At 47.8% G+C, this 17135-nt stretch overlaps 1 pseudogene; it reads left to right on the top strand.

The window, feature by feature from the left end:
- Window positions 1-7625: 7625 nt before the first annotated feature.
- LOC112813017 (U4 spliceosomal RNA) lies at window positions 7626-7777 on the top strand (annotated as a pseudogene).
- Window positions 7778-17135: the final 9358 nt, after the last annotated feature.

Genomic DNA, 17135 nt, shown 5'->3' with positions numbered 1-17135 from the left:
CCCTCCTCCTTCCCCCCCCCCACCTCTCGCCAAGTCCCCATGGCAGAGAAGACCCAGAGCGTCCCCACCAAAAGGAAGTAGAATATAATCCCTTTATGCTCGCTTAGGTGGTAAGATTCCTCACCTGTGTCCGTCATCCTGAAACAACAGACCAGGGCACACCTCCTAATTTGTTTGTCAAACATCTACATAGCATTTATTATCAACCTGCCACTGTCCTAAACCCTTCTGCAAATACGACCTCATTTAATCCTAACAACGCCTGAAGGAGATACTATTTCTTTTTTTTTTTTTAAAGGTTCCACATCTTTCATTTTATTTATTTATTTATTTTTAAGATTTTATTTATTTGACAGAGAGAGAGAAAGAGAGAGAGAGGGGGAACACAAGCAGGGGGGAGTGGGAGAGGGAGAAGCAGGCTTCCCGCGGAGCAGGGAGCCCGAGGCGGGGCTCGATCCCAGGACCCTGGGATCACGACCCGAGCCGAAGGCAGACGCCCAACGACTGAGCCACCCAGGCGCCCCGGGAGATACTATTTCTATCTCTCTTTTACGGACCTGAGGCCCAGGGAGGGTCAGTATGTACCACAGCCTGTCCCCAGGCAGTGGCTCCAATCTCCGTGCTCTCAGCCATGGGTGGGGGCTCCCTGTCTCCGTGGGGTTCCTGCACAAATCGATGGAGAATAGGAAATGTTTGGGTGTCTTGCCTTGCAATGGTCTAGTCTGCGGAGTGGGATTAAATCCGGAGCCAAGCCTGAGCTCAGAGCAAGTTCTCAGTTCTAAATGCTCCCCGGGCTTCCATCCTCACCAGCAACTCAAGCTGAGACCTCTCCTTGTCACCTGCGTACAGTTCCCTCACTCACCCTTACTCTGCCGGGACCCCAGCTGCCGGAAATGGTCCACTGCAGACCAGCGGACCCAGCCAACCATCTAGTAATACCTTTGGGTCTGAAACTCCCACTTAATTACATTCCAGCTAAATTTTTGTCCATACTGATTTTCAACTGTGAACATGTGTTCTAGTTTTTCCTCTCTGCCTTATTCAACTTTCCTGCTTCCAGAGTTTACAACATGTTGGTGAGTTTCAAATCCCTTGTATGTGTCTTGCTAGGAACCAGCAAGCTCATAATTAATAAGATCTAATGAGTTTGGACAGCACTAATTTACATTACATGATGGTTTTGACAGAAGCTGGGCGGGAGCTGACCTCGGTCCATGAAGAAAAGGCTGGCTAATCATTTTCATGGCGCAAACATTGCAGGGACTAGATAAATATATTTTTCAGATCACGGAGCAATGACAACTATTTACACACACATAAATAGCACATGTCGTGCAATGCGTGCTGTTTCATACATGTAATGATATCAGATCTTTTGTGTTTAGGGCTGTCAGTTTTACCACACCGTTGGGTAATACAAGTGCCTTCTTGTTTTATTTATTTATTGGTTTGCTCATTTGCTTTTCGTTTTTTATTTATGTATTTCTTTTTCGCTTTGTTGTAACATTTGGTTTTGCCCTGCCTCCTCAGCCTCTTGCAGCCCACCCAGACCTGAGAATGGGTACATACGTTCTCATCTCCTAAAATCCTATGCGTCTTGCCTATCAGTTCTGAGATGCTGGGTTCTTTACCTGACAGCCAGTCCTAGGTGGAGAGACTGGTGAAGGAGAGGAAAGATTTTCTGAATCAAGGAGCCAACACAGGCTGTGAATTTCCTAAAGATGGCATTGATGGGATCAAGAAATATTCCAAACTTGGAAACAGAGACATTGGAGATAAAGCCTGATGGTTCTGGAGACGGTGAAGGGCCAGGGGGTATATATTCCAGCCTGAGAAAGAGAACTGGACTTTGTGACTCTGTACGTGAACTCAGGAGCCTGCGTGCCGGCGACACTGAAATTACCTTCGAATTCATTGTCAGGAAGTGAATGAATACAGGAAGGTGGCTTTTGAGTTTTAATAGGATTTTTTCAATAACCGCCTAGGAGTAATTAATTCAGGACAAGTGTTTTTAAAAGTCTATTAAAATATAGCCCTGGTAAATTAATTGGCACGGATTCTTCTGAATTCTCCTTTTAACAAAACTAATAAATTATTTTCCATGCATTTAATAAATATTAGATAACTAGAAATTGAGTTTTCCCTATTGTAGTGCTGATATTTTTAGCTGTCATCCCAAAAATGTGACATTGGGTATTCCAGACATACTCCTGGATTCTAGTGTGGTAATTAGCATCTAATTTCACCGGGTTCTTTTCCCCTCAAGCTCCCCAAAAGTGCCACACGAATTATTAATTATTCTCATTTGTTCATTAAAGCAAGCCCTCAAAGGACATCTTTAAGATGACAGTTTATTAACCTAAACCAGGTTATTCTATGTTCTTGATTATAATAAAAGTGTAATTGTTTTAAAATATCTTAAATTCAGAACTTTTCTGTGAATTCATAGCAACCTCCCAAATAATCTGACTCATTGCCATTTTACCCTTCTTTCTGACCCATCCTTTTTAAAAGAACACAGACAAGCAGGCGCCATCCCTTAGGTAACCACAAATTGCATGGAATGAACACCTCCCAGCAAGAGACAAAAACTTTTATTTTTGGTTGCTTACTACATCCCACCTGGATGGCTAAGACTTAATCCACCCACCCCACAAATAGGTGTGGCCGGGACAAAGGTAAGCAGCAAACCCATAGCTGGATGGTCCCTCTCCCCTACCCAGAGGATACGACCCTTGGGGTTGGACCCATCTCACTTAGCTCCCAATCCCTGGAGAGCCCCAGCGCCCAGGACAGGAGCTTCTCCATCAAGGTTGGCTGCAGGGATGTGTGAATAAGTCCGCCGTGGGCACCTGCACGCCATATCCCGGCACCTTTTGTGCACACAAGCTGCTTCTCCCAACCTTCCTCCCGTTCCCCGACAACATTAGAAGGAAGGCACTTTCCCAGCGGTGCTAGGGCAGCCCTCCACTTGGCCTGAGTTAGGGTTGCCGTGAGCGGCGGAGGAGGCTCAGAGCGGTCACGTGGGGCTCCCATGTTCCTTGCAATGGCACTTCACATTCCCTGTTACTGGATTTGTGACTTATTATCGGACCCATCTAACGGGCAAAAAAAAAAGCAAGCCGTACCGAGGTTTAAGGGACTAACCAAGGCCACCTAAGTATCGAGGGACATGAGAGCATTTGAGCCCAGGTTCCAACTCCTGTATGCTTCTGCTGCCAGATCAGGCCAGTGAGTTTGTGTCTTTACGTTCATAAGCTACAGGAGAGCAAGACCTAGTCAGGGTAGAGAGGGTTGCAAGGACACTTGGACAATCACATTCAGCACCGTCCATAAACCTGGGGGAGCGATGCCGCCTGAGTTTCCAAGGACCACTAGACGGGTGCCACAGAGCAGGTGGCATAAAACAACAGAAGTCTACTCTGTCCCGGCTCTGGGGAAGGGAAGTCCGAAATCAAGGTGTCCTGGTGGCAGTGCCAGGCTCCCTGTGAGGGCTGGAGAGGAGAATCCGTTCCGTGCCCTTCTCAGCTTCCGACGTAGCCAGCCATCCTTGGAGTTCCCCGGCTTGTAGACACATCCCCCCCCCAGTCTCTGCCATCAGACAGCCTTCGTCCCCCCGCGGGGGCAACGTCTTCCCTTGGTGCCTGTCTATACGTTATCTCTGCTTGCTGCTTGTGAGGACAGGAGTCATACCGGATGAGGGCTCCCTTTCATCCAGAGGGACCCCATCTTAACTCGATTACATCTTCAAAGACCCTATTTCCGAAGAAGGGAACATTCACAAGCCTTAGAGAATGGGACACATATCTTTGCGATGGCTGGGGAGACACAATTCAACGCATAAAACATGAACAGTGGTGCCACCTCTTTTCTGCTATGCCCATTGGGGCACTTCAGGCAAAGCGAAGCTAGAGCTCACAGAAGGCATCTTGCTACTCGAGGTTGGTTCTACTCGTGCAGGCAGCAAACAATGTCTTGTAGCTCTTCACAATTTGAGGGTTACCAGTTGGCTCTAGGGTCCCAGATCTACACAGGGATGCTGCTAAACATCTCACAATGCAAAGGACGGCCCCCACCACAAAGATCGACCCAGCCCAGAATGTCAGTAGAGTTGAGATTGAGAAACCCTGCCTCAACCCAAAAAGGGATCCAGTGAGACTTTCGAGCACTTCTCTGTGGGGGATACATTTTTGGGGGACAAACTGGAGAAGCCCTACCTGCCCCATGCCTTGTCCATAATCTTATAAACAAGCCCAGTGTGAGGAACCCTCTGTTTCCTGCCCAGATGGCCCCTGTTATGCTGATTTATTTTATTTATTTATTTATTTATTTTTGCATTAGCAAACAACACGGCACAGATGAGTCTCCAAGATGGAGGGAAAAGTTGTCAGAAGGTTCTGGAATTCGGGAATCTCCTTGATTGGCCAGAGATGATCTATAGCAGAGGACATACGGTTTCAAGCCAGCAGACTCCAGAATAAGGAGATGTCAGCCCCAGAGAAAAGCAAGTGTTCCAGAAAGGAACAGAAGACAGCTAGAAAATAAATCTCTGTGCCTCAAAACTTTGCGGGTGAGAGTAGACTGCGTAGTAGGTGAGCCCCACGAGAAGGGTGACCTACTGTTGACTCTGAAAAGCTCTGCCTCTCAGGTGACGTCTGCCGAAAGACAGGACCAGGCAAGTCAGAGGAAATGTTTGGTTCATTAAATAATTTGCAGTTCTGAATTTTTTTGTTTGTTTTGACTGCACGCACTGCTTCTCTAAATGGATGTTAGGTTTCTGCAGGCTGCTCCCTTAACCTCTCCCCAGTCTTGTGCATTTAATATTTGCTCAGTTATTTTATGGATTTGCTGCAGGTGGTTGGCTGTATGATACTAAATGTCAGCTGAGCGTTCTTACACACCCAGGCTGGCTTCTGACTCTGCATTTTGGAAGTGATTTGCTTGGGTGGCAAAACATTTTTTCCCAAGAGACGGGTGTCTCCATTTTAATGGTGGGCTGTCCCAGGCCAGACAACGGAAGCCCCTCATTGCCACACTGTCCCTCAAGGCATATGGCGATAGTTTGGAACTTGATCCCCCCCGTCCCAGGGCTTTCCTGGACAAACGCGTTTGGTGGGTGAGCCAATGGGGAATTTCAGATCTACGTGTACCGGATTCGTATCGGTGAGACAGAGGGCCAGGGAGCAAGGAATCCCTCAGCAAACAACAGTAGCTTCACCGTCCTGGCGCCCACTGGGGTTCCAGACAAGGCAGGAGCAGCTTGAAGGGGGGGGTTTCGAAGTCTGGAAATTACGAACCGGGATAGGCATTCTGCATGATGAGTTAGCGTGGGAGACAGGACCCTGGGAGAAAGACGAGCTTGAGTGAGGGGCGGGGGCGGAGAGGATGAGTGTAGCGGGCAGAATAAAGACCCCCCCCCAAAGATGTTCACATCAAAATGGCAGAACCTGTGAGTCTGTGACCCTTACCTGGCAAAAGGCAGGTGTAAGTTACAGATCTTGAGATGCGGGGTGATCGTGGATTATCTGGGGAAGCTCGATGGCATCACGAGGGTCTTTCGAGGAAGGAGGCAGGAAGGTCAGAGGAGGGGAAAGAGGCCTGGGGCGGAAAAGCGGTGCTCAGAGTCAGAGCTCTGACGATGTGGTCCCACTGGCTGGGAGCATGGAGGGAGCGGCCAGGAGCCCAGGAATGGCACCGTGAGCACCAGGGACAGTGGGGAAGGTGGGGAGTGCCAGGGAGAGGTGAAGGTTATTCTTCCCTCTCGCTCCCTCCTGCCACCTTCTGTCCCCCTGGCCATGTGCTGACGCACAACCTCAAAGGACACACACAGCGAGGGGAGGAGGACTCTCTCTTGCCCCAGGTCTCCCCGTGCACCCTCTCCTCTCCTGGTGGCTTTTGCCACGGCCCTCTGGACCCGTCACTGTTCTCACCGCACGCTCTTTTTAAAAAATGTTTTTTATTATGGTAAAGTGTAGTGCTCACTTTGGCAGCACATATACTATCATGGTAAACTTCACACAACATAAAATTTGCCATTTGGACTATTTTTCAGCACAGGTCCCTGGCATTAAGGACATTCACACTGCCTTCCCTTCAGCTGTGTCACGTTAGGCACCACAGTTAACAGCTAGGAACTCAGCTTCTGATGGCCACAGTGGACAGCCCCCTAACGCCCACCCACCGCTCAGCTCCGTGCTGCCGTGCAGGCCCCAGCCTGATTCCTGGACTTTATCACAACTGGGAGGAAGCAGCGTTATTCTGGGGGTGAGTGTAATAGAATTTCAGGGTCCAGCCTCTGCTCTTGAGGATGGAAATTCTAAAAGAGCACGTGTCACTCGGTCATGTCCACTGTGTGAAGCTTATTTGGGATTTTGCGGGGCAGAAAGGAAGAGGGAGAGCCAGGTTCTCAAGGGCTGACTTCCCGCCCAGCAGGGAAAGCCGAGAGCGGGTGATTGAATGCTGCGTGAAATGAGCGTCTCCTCCGCGGGAGAGATTCTTTGTTGCGCCAGGTGGTTCTTTAATTTTCACGTTTATGTTTAGCACAAATTCTAAAAGTCTCGTTAAGGGAGGCGTGCAATCATTCCCTGACCAGAGGTGAGTGCGAAGCGAAGTGATGCTCTTGCGAAGCTCAGTAAATAGGAAAGGAGTGGGCCCACCTGAAGAGCCAGCGATCGTCCACACACATTCAGGGCAGGCTGAGACTCCCCAGTGGCAGGCGGCAGTGCTCCAGGGTCCTCATTTTCGCTCTTTTACACCGTGGAGAGCACTAACAAAGCCTCCTGTTTGCCTCAAAAGGGAAAATAAGTTCCCCGACGCATGGCATTTTGTGGCAGGTAACATTTCAGTCCATGATCATATGGCTTACCAGGAACCCTGATGTTAACAAAAATTAACAGAAATAAAAATAATATTGCCTCCGGGAACCAAGTAAGTTTTGTCGGAAAAAGGAAAATCCCATTTTCCTCATTTAAAGATACTCCAAGTGGCGAACTGGCTTGTCTACAATCACCCAGCTGGTAAGAATCAGTGCACGATCTTAAGCACATGGATCTTGTGTCACTAACGTTGAAAAAAACCAATCATACCAAGAGTTGGTGAGGACGTGGTGGAACTGAACGCTCACTCCCTGCTGGTGGAATGGAAGATGGTACAACCACTTTGTGCTTTCTTTTGTTTTTTTCACAAAGTTTGTTTCTTTTTTTTTTTTTTAATTTGACAGAGAGAGACGCAGCGAGAGAGGGAACACAAGCAGGGGGGAGTGGGAGAGGGAGAGGCAGGCTTCCCGCGGAGCAGGGAGCCCGAGGCGGGGCTCGATCCCAGGACCCCGGGACCACGACCTGAGCCGAAGGCAGACGCTTAACGACTGAGCCACCCAGGCCCCCCGCAGAGTTTGTTTCTTAAAAAATTAAACATATACCTACCATGGAATCCAGCTGTTCTAGTTCTGGGTATTTACCCAAGAGAAGTGAAAGCATAAGCCCATACCAAAACTTGTAAACTATAAATGTTCAGAGCATCTTTATTTGTAATAGCCCCAAACTGTAAACAACCCATCAACATTGGACTCAAATGTCCATCATTAATAAATGGATAAATAAACCACGGTACATCCATACAGTGGAATAAGCTTTGCGCAGTGGCAGTATCGTAGCCAATGAGGTTTATCCGAGGCGCGATTATTGCTAATTGAAAACTCTTCCCATACAGTGGAATACTACAAGGCAATAAAAAGGAATGAAGTAGTTTTTGTTTGTTTGTTTGTTTTATTTACTTAAGTAATCTCTACCCCCAAAGTGGGGCTCGAACTCATGACCCCGAGAGCAGTACACTGAGCAGCGTGGATGGATCTCAGAATTATTATACTGACAGGAGGAGAGAAGCCAGACAAAAAAGAATATAAATTACATACTTCTCTCTATAGAAACTCTAAAAAATGTGACAGAAAGCTGATCAGCGGTTACCTGGGAATAAAAGAATGGAGAGAGGCCTGAGGAAGGGCTTACGAGGGACAGGAGGAAACTCTTGGGGGTGACGGTTATTGTGGTAAGCAAAATAATGCCCCTCCCTCCAAAGACGTCCCTGTCCTAATTCCCAGAACCTGTGAATATGTCACTCTACATGGCCACCGGGAATTATGGTTGCCCGTGGAATTCTGGCTGCTGATCATCTGACTTTAAGATAGGGAAATGATCCTGGATTATCCGGGTGGACCCAATATCACGATGACCGTCCTCTTCGGCGGAAGAGGGAAGCGGAAGAGTCCAGAGTTGGAGAAGGGGATGACACTATGAGGAACGGTCAGAGATGCGGTGTCGCCAGCTTTGAAGATGGCGCACTGGGCCACAGGCCAAGGAATGTGGGCAGCCTCTAGCAGCTGGGAAAGGCAAGGAAATAGATTCACCCTGAAGCCTCAGAAAGGAGCACAGCCTTGCTGGCACCTTGATTCTTAGCCCGGTGCAACCGACGTAAGACTTCTGACTTCCACAACTGTAAGATCCTAAATCTGTGTTGTCTTAAGCCACTAGGTTGGTCGCGCTTTGTAATGGCAGCCAGAGGAAACACGTGATTTTGAGCGTGGTGGTGACTTCACCAAGGTGTGAAAACACCAAATGGTGACCATCCATATGCACAGTTTATATGTCAGTGATGCCAAAATAAAGCTGTTTAAAGGAAAGCTTCTTACAAAATGGATCTTGATTGTGGTTCTTCTTTCCATTCTGACACATCCGCTGAGTGCACAGGAAAACCACCCACGTTGATGGAGTTTATTATGAACGTTGTGCGTGGCTCTCTTTGGTCAAGAGCAACACTGGTGCCTGGCGGGTATTATAAGCTTGTGCAACATATCTGACCGTGGATTCCTTATGAGAATTTCTCGTTGTTCTAACTTGTTAATGACATAAGTAGCCGTCTGCAATGCTTCTCTCTCTTTTGGTATTAAGATAACTAACTTATCACATTGCATCAGAAACTGAGCTGGAAATTGTCGTAAAGGTTCTAACTGAAACCAGGGGTATTAAACAACGCTAAAGATCTCCGGACACGTCTAGGAGAAATACGAGTTCTCTACTGTCAAAGAATGATTTCTGTGTGTGCTCCTGCTCTGGCGGGGGTACCTCAGTGCAGTAAAGCGCAGGTGCGTTTATAATAAATTGTGAGCTTTGACTCTAACCTTTGTATTAAGAGTCAAGATGGTAGGCTGATTCCCACGGGCGCTCGGGTGGGATTCGGTCCTGGTGTGTCAGCCAGCGTCCCTGCGGGGAAACAGAAGGCACGCCCGGAAGGGTTAATGAAGAGAGCTAAGTGGAAGGGGCCATGCTGGGTGGAGTCAAGGGAATTGAGAGGGAAGCTGGAGGGGAACCGAGCTGGGGGTTGGAAACTGCAATGTCGCCTCTCAACTAACCATTCCTCCCAGCCCATGTCTTAATGCTCCTGGAGGTGGAACGCACTTCCTGCCCTTTTGACCCTGGGCGTCATTAAATGACTTGGCTTTGGCCGACGGGATGTGAGCAGATGTGGCGTACACTGTATCTAAACAGAAACTTTAAAGGCACTGGGTGTGGTTGACGCACACTTGGGCGTGTGCCCTTGGCCTTGAGGAGAACAGGCTCCAGATAGGATCTGGCTCCAGGTATGGCGAGACGTGTGGAGCTGAGCCAAGTCTAGCTCGGCAGAGCTCAGCGATGCCAAAGCTGATGCACACAGCCTGGGGGGCATCGTGAGCAAGAAAGGGTTGCTGAAGCAGCAGCAGAGAAAGCTCACCAAATTTTCTTCCCTTGATTGTGTGTGGGGGCTGTGAATACAACGAGATGTTACTCCTGTGACTAGGTAACTAATCAGTTGACTTTGAGTCAATCAAAAGGGAGACATCCAGGGTGGGCCTGGCCTAGTCAGGGGAACTTTATAAAAGGTGGGCCTGACCTCATCAGGTGACCTTTATAAAAGTAGGGAGACTCTCCTGAGGGACTCAAAGACAACGCAAAGAGCTGCTCGTGAACTGCCTATGAAAAAGACCATCCTCTAGGAGTTGAGGGCCTCAGTCACCTTGATTACAGGCTCGTAAGACCCTGACCGGAGGATCCAGTTATGGCACGCCCAGACTCCTGACCCAGGAAATCATGAGATAATAAATTGTGTGTTGTTTCAAGCCTCTAAATTTGGGGTAATGTGCGACACAGCAGTGGAAAGACAATTCACCAGAGAATACACATACTCAGTATTGTACCATGTTATACAATTTTTTTTTTTTTAAGGTGCTGGGATGAACAGAACAAATGAGTCACACTCCCTTTGTAGTTTACTCCTGCAACTTCAGCGAAGAGGGGCCACAGGTAGGAGAGAAATCAGAAGCATTCTCTGCAGAAGGCCTTTCACAAATCACTTTCCCCCATAATTGGGGGCTGTTTTATTCTAACATGAACAACCCCGATCCTAAGCCCTTCACTTGCCTGAATCCAAACGCCAGGTTTCCAGCAGGTCCGCTGTCCTCCCCAGGAAGGGACGCTGGCCTGGACCCATCCCCAATCCTCTCTGCAGGCCTCCATGAGAGCACCCCATCTAGTATGCAGAGGGCTACGTCCTTCCCCGGGCTTCCTGCTCTTCCTGGCAGGAATCACGTCTCCAATCTTCAGCTCTTCCCAAGCGTGTCACCAAATGTGCCCTTGCAATCCCCCAAATGCTGGCCAAATGCCTGAGCTAGTCATGCTCTTCCAGTCGTGAGTTTCCCCAGCATAGCCGTTCTCAAAGTGTATTCCTCGGAGCAGAGTCCGCATCTGCTAGGAACGTGTTCGAAATCATTCTCGAGTCCCACCTGCTGAATGAGAAGCCCAAGGGTTGGGGCCCAGCCATCTGGGTTTAACAAGTTCTCCCGGAGGTTCTGCTTGCTTTCACGTTTGAGAATCTCTGCCCTAGCCTGATGTTTTATATTTTCAAGGAATCGGCCCCATTAATCATTCTCGGGCCCCTTCCCCCCTCCCCCCATTTTTCTGTAGCTGTTTTATTTTGGATTTTGCGCTGAAGTCCTCCCAGTCAGATCACTGATATGGTGTCTGCTCACATTCTTCCCAGTCATTTGAGATACAGGCTTCAGTGGAACCGTCTTCAATTTGTTGAGCACTTACTGGGAATTTAACATAGTGCAGGACGCAGAGATTATCTTCCTCTCAAACTGGCCCCAGGAGAAGAGGCAACATTGACCCCACTTTTCAGAGGCAGAACCCGGAGCACAGCCATTTAAAGTAACCTGTGCGCCACATCCCCACAGCCCGTGGGGCCGGCCTCGAAATTCAAAGTCAGGGTATCTCGCTTTAAAATCACTGCTTGTCATCCCCGACTAACTCGGCTCAGAAGCTTAGGCTCTGACTTTTAAAAAGCACCAACTGTTTACTGCCTCCAAATAGCTGGCTCCCAGAAGCAGCTTGGTGGAGCTACGGAGGAGTGCCGGGGTCGGAGGTCGGAGAAGCATCGTTGGCAACCAGCCCCTTCCCGAGGCATCGTGGCATCGTTTAACACGCAACGCGTTGGTCCTACAAGCTTATGGGCCGAGCTTATGCTCTTCGTTCCAGGGAGAACCAGCACCTCTTTGAGGAACGGAGCAGACCACGCCAAAGGCACACGAAGGTCTTCCTCAGAGGTGTGCATGTGGCACCTGCGAAAGTCACTCTGCCTTTTACTGCGCTCCCAGCTCCCTGCCCCAACCCCCCTCAGCTGCTCCTGGAAGCAGCTTGCATCACGGCCTTTGCGCCATTTTGCCCCCCTCCGGCCTCCCCAAGCCCCCTTCCCAGGGGCTTCCGCTGCCCCTTCCCTTCCACTTCTGGCCTCCGTAGCATCTGGGGTACCCACCATCCATCTCTGGCGTTGGGTGTGGCACCATGATTATACATCGGGGATCTTCAGCAAAGCCCCACACACCCACTGGCCATTCCCCTCCTGCCTCCCGGTTCCCCTGGGCCGGTGCTGATAAGAGCTGTCACCCAGTGCTCGAGCACCATGAGAACTGAAGGGAAGCGCATGAAGTCACACCGGCCACCATCTTTCTTCATCCGCCGAGGTTCTCACCTCAGCGACTGGCTGATTCCTTGGGGCCTTCCAACGTTCCATGTTCGGCTGGCCTAAGAAAAGAGAGAAGTAAAGCTGTAAACCGTTGTCATATTGGTTTGGGTTTCTTATCGTGCAAAAATATGCATGACATAAAATGTGCCGTTTTAATCATTTTAAAGAGGACGCTTCCACGGCATTAAGTGTATTCGTCACCACTATCCCCTTCCAGAATTTTTTCATCATTCCCAAGAGAACTTCTGTTCTCATTAACCAATAAGTCTCCATCCCTAACTCCCCCAGGTCTTGGTAACTACTCTCCTACTTTCTGTTTCCATGAGTTTATTTATTGTAGGTACCTCATAGGAAGAGTCAGGTGATATTGGGTCTTTTATGTGTGTGTCATATAATTTTTTGAACCAGGAAGACAATGACAGGTGTGGAGACAGAGGATGAATAGGGATTAAATGGAATTGGCCAACGGCCAGCGACAGTAAGTTCTTTTTTTAAATTTTTATTTGTTTATTTATTTATTTATTTGAGAGAGAGAGAGAGAGCATGAAGGGGGAGGGAGAGGGACAAGCAGGCTTTGCCCTGAGTGTGGAGTCTGACAGGGCTTGATCCCATGACCCTGAGATCATGACCTGAGCTGAAACCAAGTGTCCGACACCCAACGGACTGAGCCACCCAGGCGCCCCTATAGAAAGGCAATCAAAGATAAGCCCCGCAGAGGTGTGAACAGCAGGGGGTGGGCATCACGGGGGGGCCATCCTATAGGCTGTCCAACAGGGTGCAAGCAATGAGGGCAGAAACAGCAGTGGGAATCCAGCAAGGGGGGCATTTCGCTCCTCCTCCGTTGGCCTCAGTTGGCCTGAATTCAGCCACCAAACCTGAGAGACGGAGAGTCAAACCGTTCACCCCAACGCCATGGGGCAGTAAGTATTTTCCAAGAGCTTTTGATTAAGACTGTACTGAAACGGGGGCACCCGGCTGGCTCGGTCTGGAGAGCATGTGACTCTTAATCTTGGGGTCATGAGTTCGAGCCCCACATTGGGTGTAGAGAGTACTTCAACAAATAAATATTTTTTTTAAAAGACTGTGAAGAAACAAGATTGAGGGAAAGATTGGTTTTAAGTATTACTTAGTCATCATCCTCCACCTGCAGATTTCAGCCCCAAAATAACTTGGAAAAAAAAAATCCCCATTATTTACATTTGCTCTCTATTTTTAACCGCCTTTCTGTTTAAAACATTTAATATCTTCTGAAGCCCTATTAGAGCCCATTGAACCTGCAGCAAGATATTGTATTTATTTTTGTAGCTATTTTGATCCTCTCAGAGAACTTTTTGTTTTCATCGGAGCTTTTAAGGAAGGTGAAGCAGGTCAACTTGTCTGGCTGACTTGACAACTGGCTGTGCTGGGTTCTTAATAAAATGGTGCTAAATTCAGATCTACTAATCATGTGTCTCTTTTTATGTGGCTCAATTTTTCCATTACTTGAAGTTCCCAAATGCTAATAAACTCTAATGCACTATTTTTGGTGGGAACGGATGCATTATGCTTTTCAGAGTCGATGTTTTTACATAACTAGAAAACGTTCTGGAAGAGAGGAAAAACCACCCTCGGAGGGCATACATCAATTGGGTGTTTTTTGTTGTTGTTGTTGTTGTTTTTTTTTTCCTATTGATCTGGAGCTGTTTAAGCAGAGAAGCGGGGAGAAAGGTAAATGCAGGCGAGGGAAAAATACACCTACAGATTCTGCCCGCTTCTACCTTCTGTCTTCTGGGCTACGGGTTCTTTTTGCATCTGCTCATTTCACCCTCCCTAAGCATACATTTTCAAAGGGGTCTAATGGAAAAAGATGTGTCTGGAAGACAGCAAAGTGACTCCATAAGACTCTATAAACATGTTGCCATAGAGTCATTTGAATTCATAAGCCCTCATTAAAACCCCAACGAGTGCAGATAAAACTAAGGTATGGTGAGAGAAATCAAAAGTGTGAGCAAACTTCTGCGGGAGAATTGACTAAGACGGGGAATGAAAGCCTTCTCTAGAAAAGTTCCGTGTCTTGATGTGGCTGATGGCTATGCAGGTGCATACATAGGTAAACACACTTAGTGTTATTGTGCTTACTGTATGTAAGTCACGCCTCGGAGTTTAAAGACAGACACCCAACCAAACCCAAGGCTGGAGTAGTAGACACCTGCAACAGAATGTAAACCTGGTAACTACAAGTCCTCAAAAATCGCAGCCCCCTCATCTGCACTGTATATTCAGCGTCCCTCCCCTCCCCCCTCTTCATCTTGTCCCCTACAATAGATATTTTTGTGGCATGTTACTTTATTCTTTTTCAAACAGACGCTGGCACAAAGATGTAGCCTTTTTAGAGTTGACTATCGGATTATTCATATTTCCTTCTTGAATGTTTCTAATTCTATCCTTCACTGTACAGGCAAAAATACAAAATGTATCTCCTCTCCCTGGTCTCGCCCAGCAGGATCCTTGTCAGACACAGCTGACCTGTATTTCCGGGCACAGTACAACCAGGAGGTACATGTAGCTTTCAGCGTGCTATAAAACAATCTAGCACTGCTTATCTTTTTTCTCTTGGCGAAGTTGATTTTATTTACTGTTTCTACTAAGGAAAAAAGTAATTCTCTGCCTCAAGAAGCTGGAGCAGTGAGTGCTGGGGCTTCACTCTGTGTGGCTCAGAGGACAGATGTGGCAAATGTCTGCTGGGATCGGAACAGACACATGCTAGGACGCATATTTGTGCTGGGTCTCATCAGCATGTGTTTCTCTTTGTTATCTCTTGCTAGCTCTGAAATTAAACGAAGCCAAACATCAAGTGGAAGGGCCTTGTGTGTTTCTTCTGCGGTTTAGTGGGGAAATCACTTCTGGTTACTTTTTCAAATACTAAAGTTTTATTTTGAAAAAAAGAAAGCTTTATATTTTAGTTATTTTAGTAACTCTAATAACACTTCTTCCTTACCTTTTTTTTTTTTTGGTTAAGATGAAATTCACATAATTTTTTTTTAAGCACAATTCAGTGGCATTTAGTATATTCACAGAGTTGTACGATCTTCACCTCTGTGTAGACGCAAAACATGTTCATCATTCCCAAAGGAACCTCGTACCCATTCAACAGTCACTCCTCATTCCATTCCCCCTTTGCTCCAGCCCGAGGCAACCATTAATCTGCTTTCTGTCTCTAATGATTTACCTATTCTGGACATTTCATAGAAATGAAATCATGCGACATGCGACCTTCTGTCTCTGGCTTCTTTCACTCAGCATGTTTCTGAGGTTTATCCACGTTGCAGCATGTGTTGGTAATTCACTAAGTTTATTTTAAATGGAAATAATTTTAGATGAAAAATAATGTGAAACACAGGTTGGGCATTTATTTATTGAGCACCAACTGTGTACACCAAGGCACCGCACTGTGGTTAGCACGCTGTGAAAGTTGATGTTCTCCCTGGTTAGGACAAAAGTAAATGAGTGTCTCCCTACGCACACCACAAGTTCTGACACAAAACTAGTACACGTGTGTCCCCAAGGTAGCCAAATTCTGGTGACTCAGAGACAGTCACCTTTGGGGAATTATTCCCCCTCCCCTACCACCTTTCTCCAGAGCAGTGTCCATTTTCCCTGGAACAACAGACATCATTTTATTTTATTTTATTTTATTTTATTTTATTTTATTTTATTTATTTTTCACATTTTATTCATTTTTCAGACATCATTTTAGAATTGTCACTTTAAGTCATGATATGTTAATAACAGAAGGTCGAGCCCTGTGAGTGTCGTGAAGAAGAGTCAGCGCTCAGGGGCCCTAGACGCTGGCGGGGACAGTGGACACAGAGACAAAATGACAACAGCAGCTCTGAGCGAAGGCGGACGAGCTGGCTCTGGCCGGGGAGCGCGGCCCGTAAGGCTCGTCGCGGCTGGGAAAGGTCCTGCGTGGCCATCTGAGCCGACATAGGCCTTGCAGGAACAGTGAGACTCGGCGGAAAGTGGTGCTCAGAGAACTCGGGGTGATGACCTCATGGCCAAAGGGAAGATTTGGCTGCAAGAGTACAAGACAAGGCAGAAGCTGTTTTGTTCAGAGTCAAATATTTATTTGGAAATGAGCAAAATTGGTCCGTGTGAAAGGGAAGCAAAAGAAAAGGAAACCCCTCTATTTCCTTCCTCCAACCTCCCACAGCCACCGACTGATTTCCAGCCTGCTCCAGCTCAGGGGGAAATGACCCCAGGCGACACCTGCAAGGCCTTGCTGCATCCAGGGAAGCATGGTCTGGCTTCGGCCATGACTCCCAAGGAATTTCCCACCATGCCTCTCTTCCCATCCTGCGGAACAGGCCCTTATGGCTCTCTCCACAGATCTTGTGCATGGAGACTTTTCTCTTTGGTGTTCCTTCTCTCTTCCACACGTCCTCTCTTCCCTGGCGCCCGTGCCAAGCCCTTCCCCACTCTTCCAGACCCATCTCTCCCAACTCGCAGGTAGAGTGGCTCTCTCCCTCTATACTCCCATCAAGTATATCTTACTGTTGGAACAGTTGTTCAGTCAAAGAAAACATAGTTACCCTGCCCAACAACAGGCGTTTCAGATGATGCTGGAACCTCACAGACCTTCCAACTCAGCCAGAGAACACAAGATGTGAAGTGAAAGCCTCCGCTGGTATCAAAGGCAGGGGATGGCAAGTTACCACCCCTTGGTAGAGCCCCTCAGAGTTCCAGATAGTTAGAGGAAGTGGAAATAGCTGAGGGCGATTTGAAAGGCAGACAGGGAATGAAGTAGGTGAAGAAAGCAGAGAGGTCATGACCGAGCAATCGGAGAACAAAGACAGGCTGCAATTAAAGCCTGAGTAAAGGGGCGCCGGAGCGGCTCAGTTGGTTAAGTGACTGCCTTCGGCTCAGGTCATGATCCTGGAGTCCCGGGATCGAGTCCCGCATCGGGCTCCCTGCTCAGCGAGGAGCCTGCTTCTCCCTCTGACCCTCCCCCCTCTCATGTACTCTCTCTCTCTGATTCTCGCTCTCTCAGATAAATAAATCTCTAAATAAAAAAAAAATAAAAGCCTGAGTAGAGCATGGGCACA

Source organism: Callorhinus ursinus, unplaced genomic scaffold (assembly GCF_003265705.2).
Source record: "Callorhinus ursinus isolate GAN/ISIS: 27379988/994484 unplaced genomic scaffold, GSC_fseal_2.0 scaffold16, whole genome shotgun sequence".
Lineage (NCBI taxonomy): Eukaryota > Metazoa > Chordata > Mammalia > Carnivora > Otariidae > Callorhinus > Callorhinus ursinus.
The sequence above is the reverse complement of the archived record's forward strand: the minus strand, read 5'-3'. Positions and strand labels throughout refer to the sequence as shown.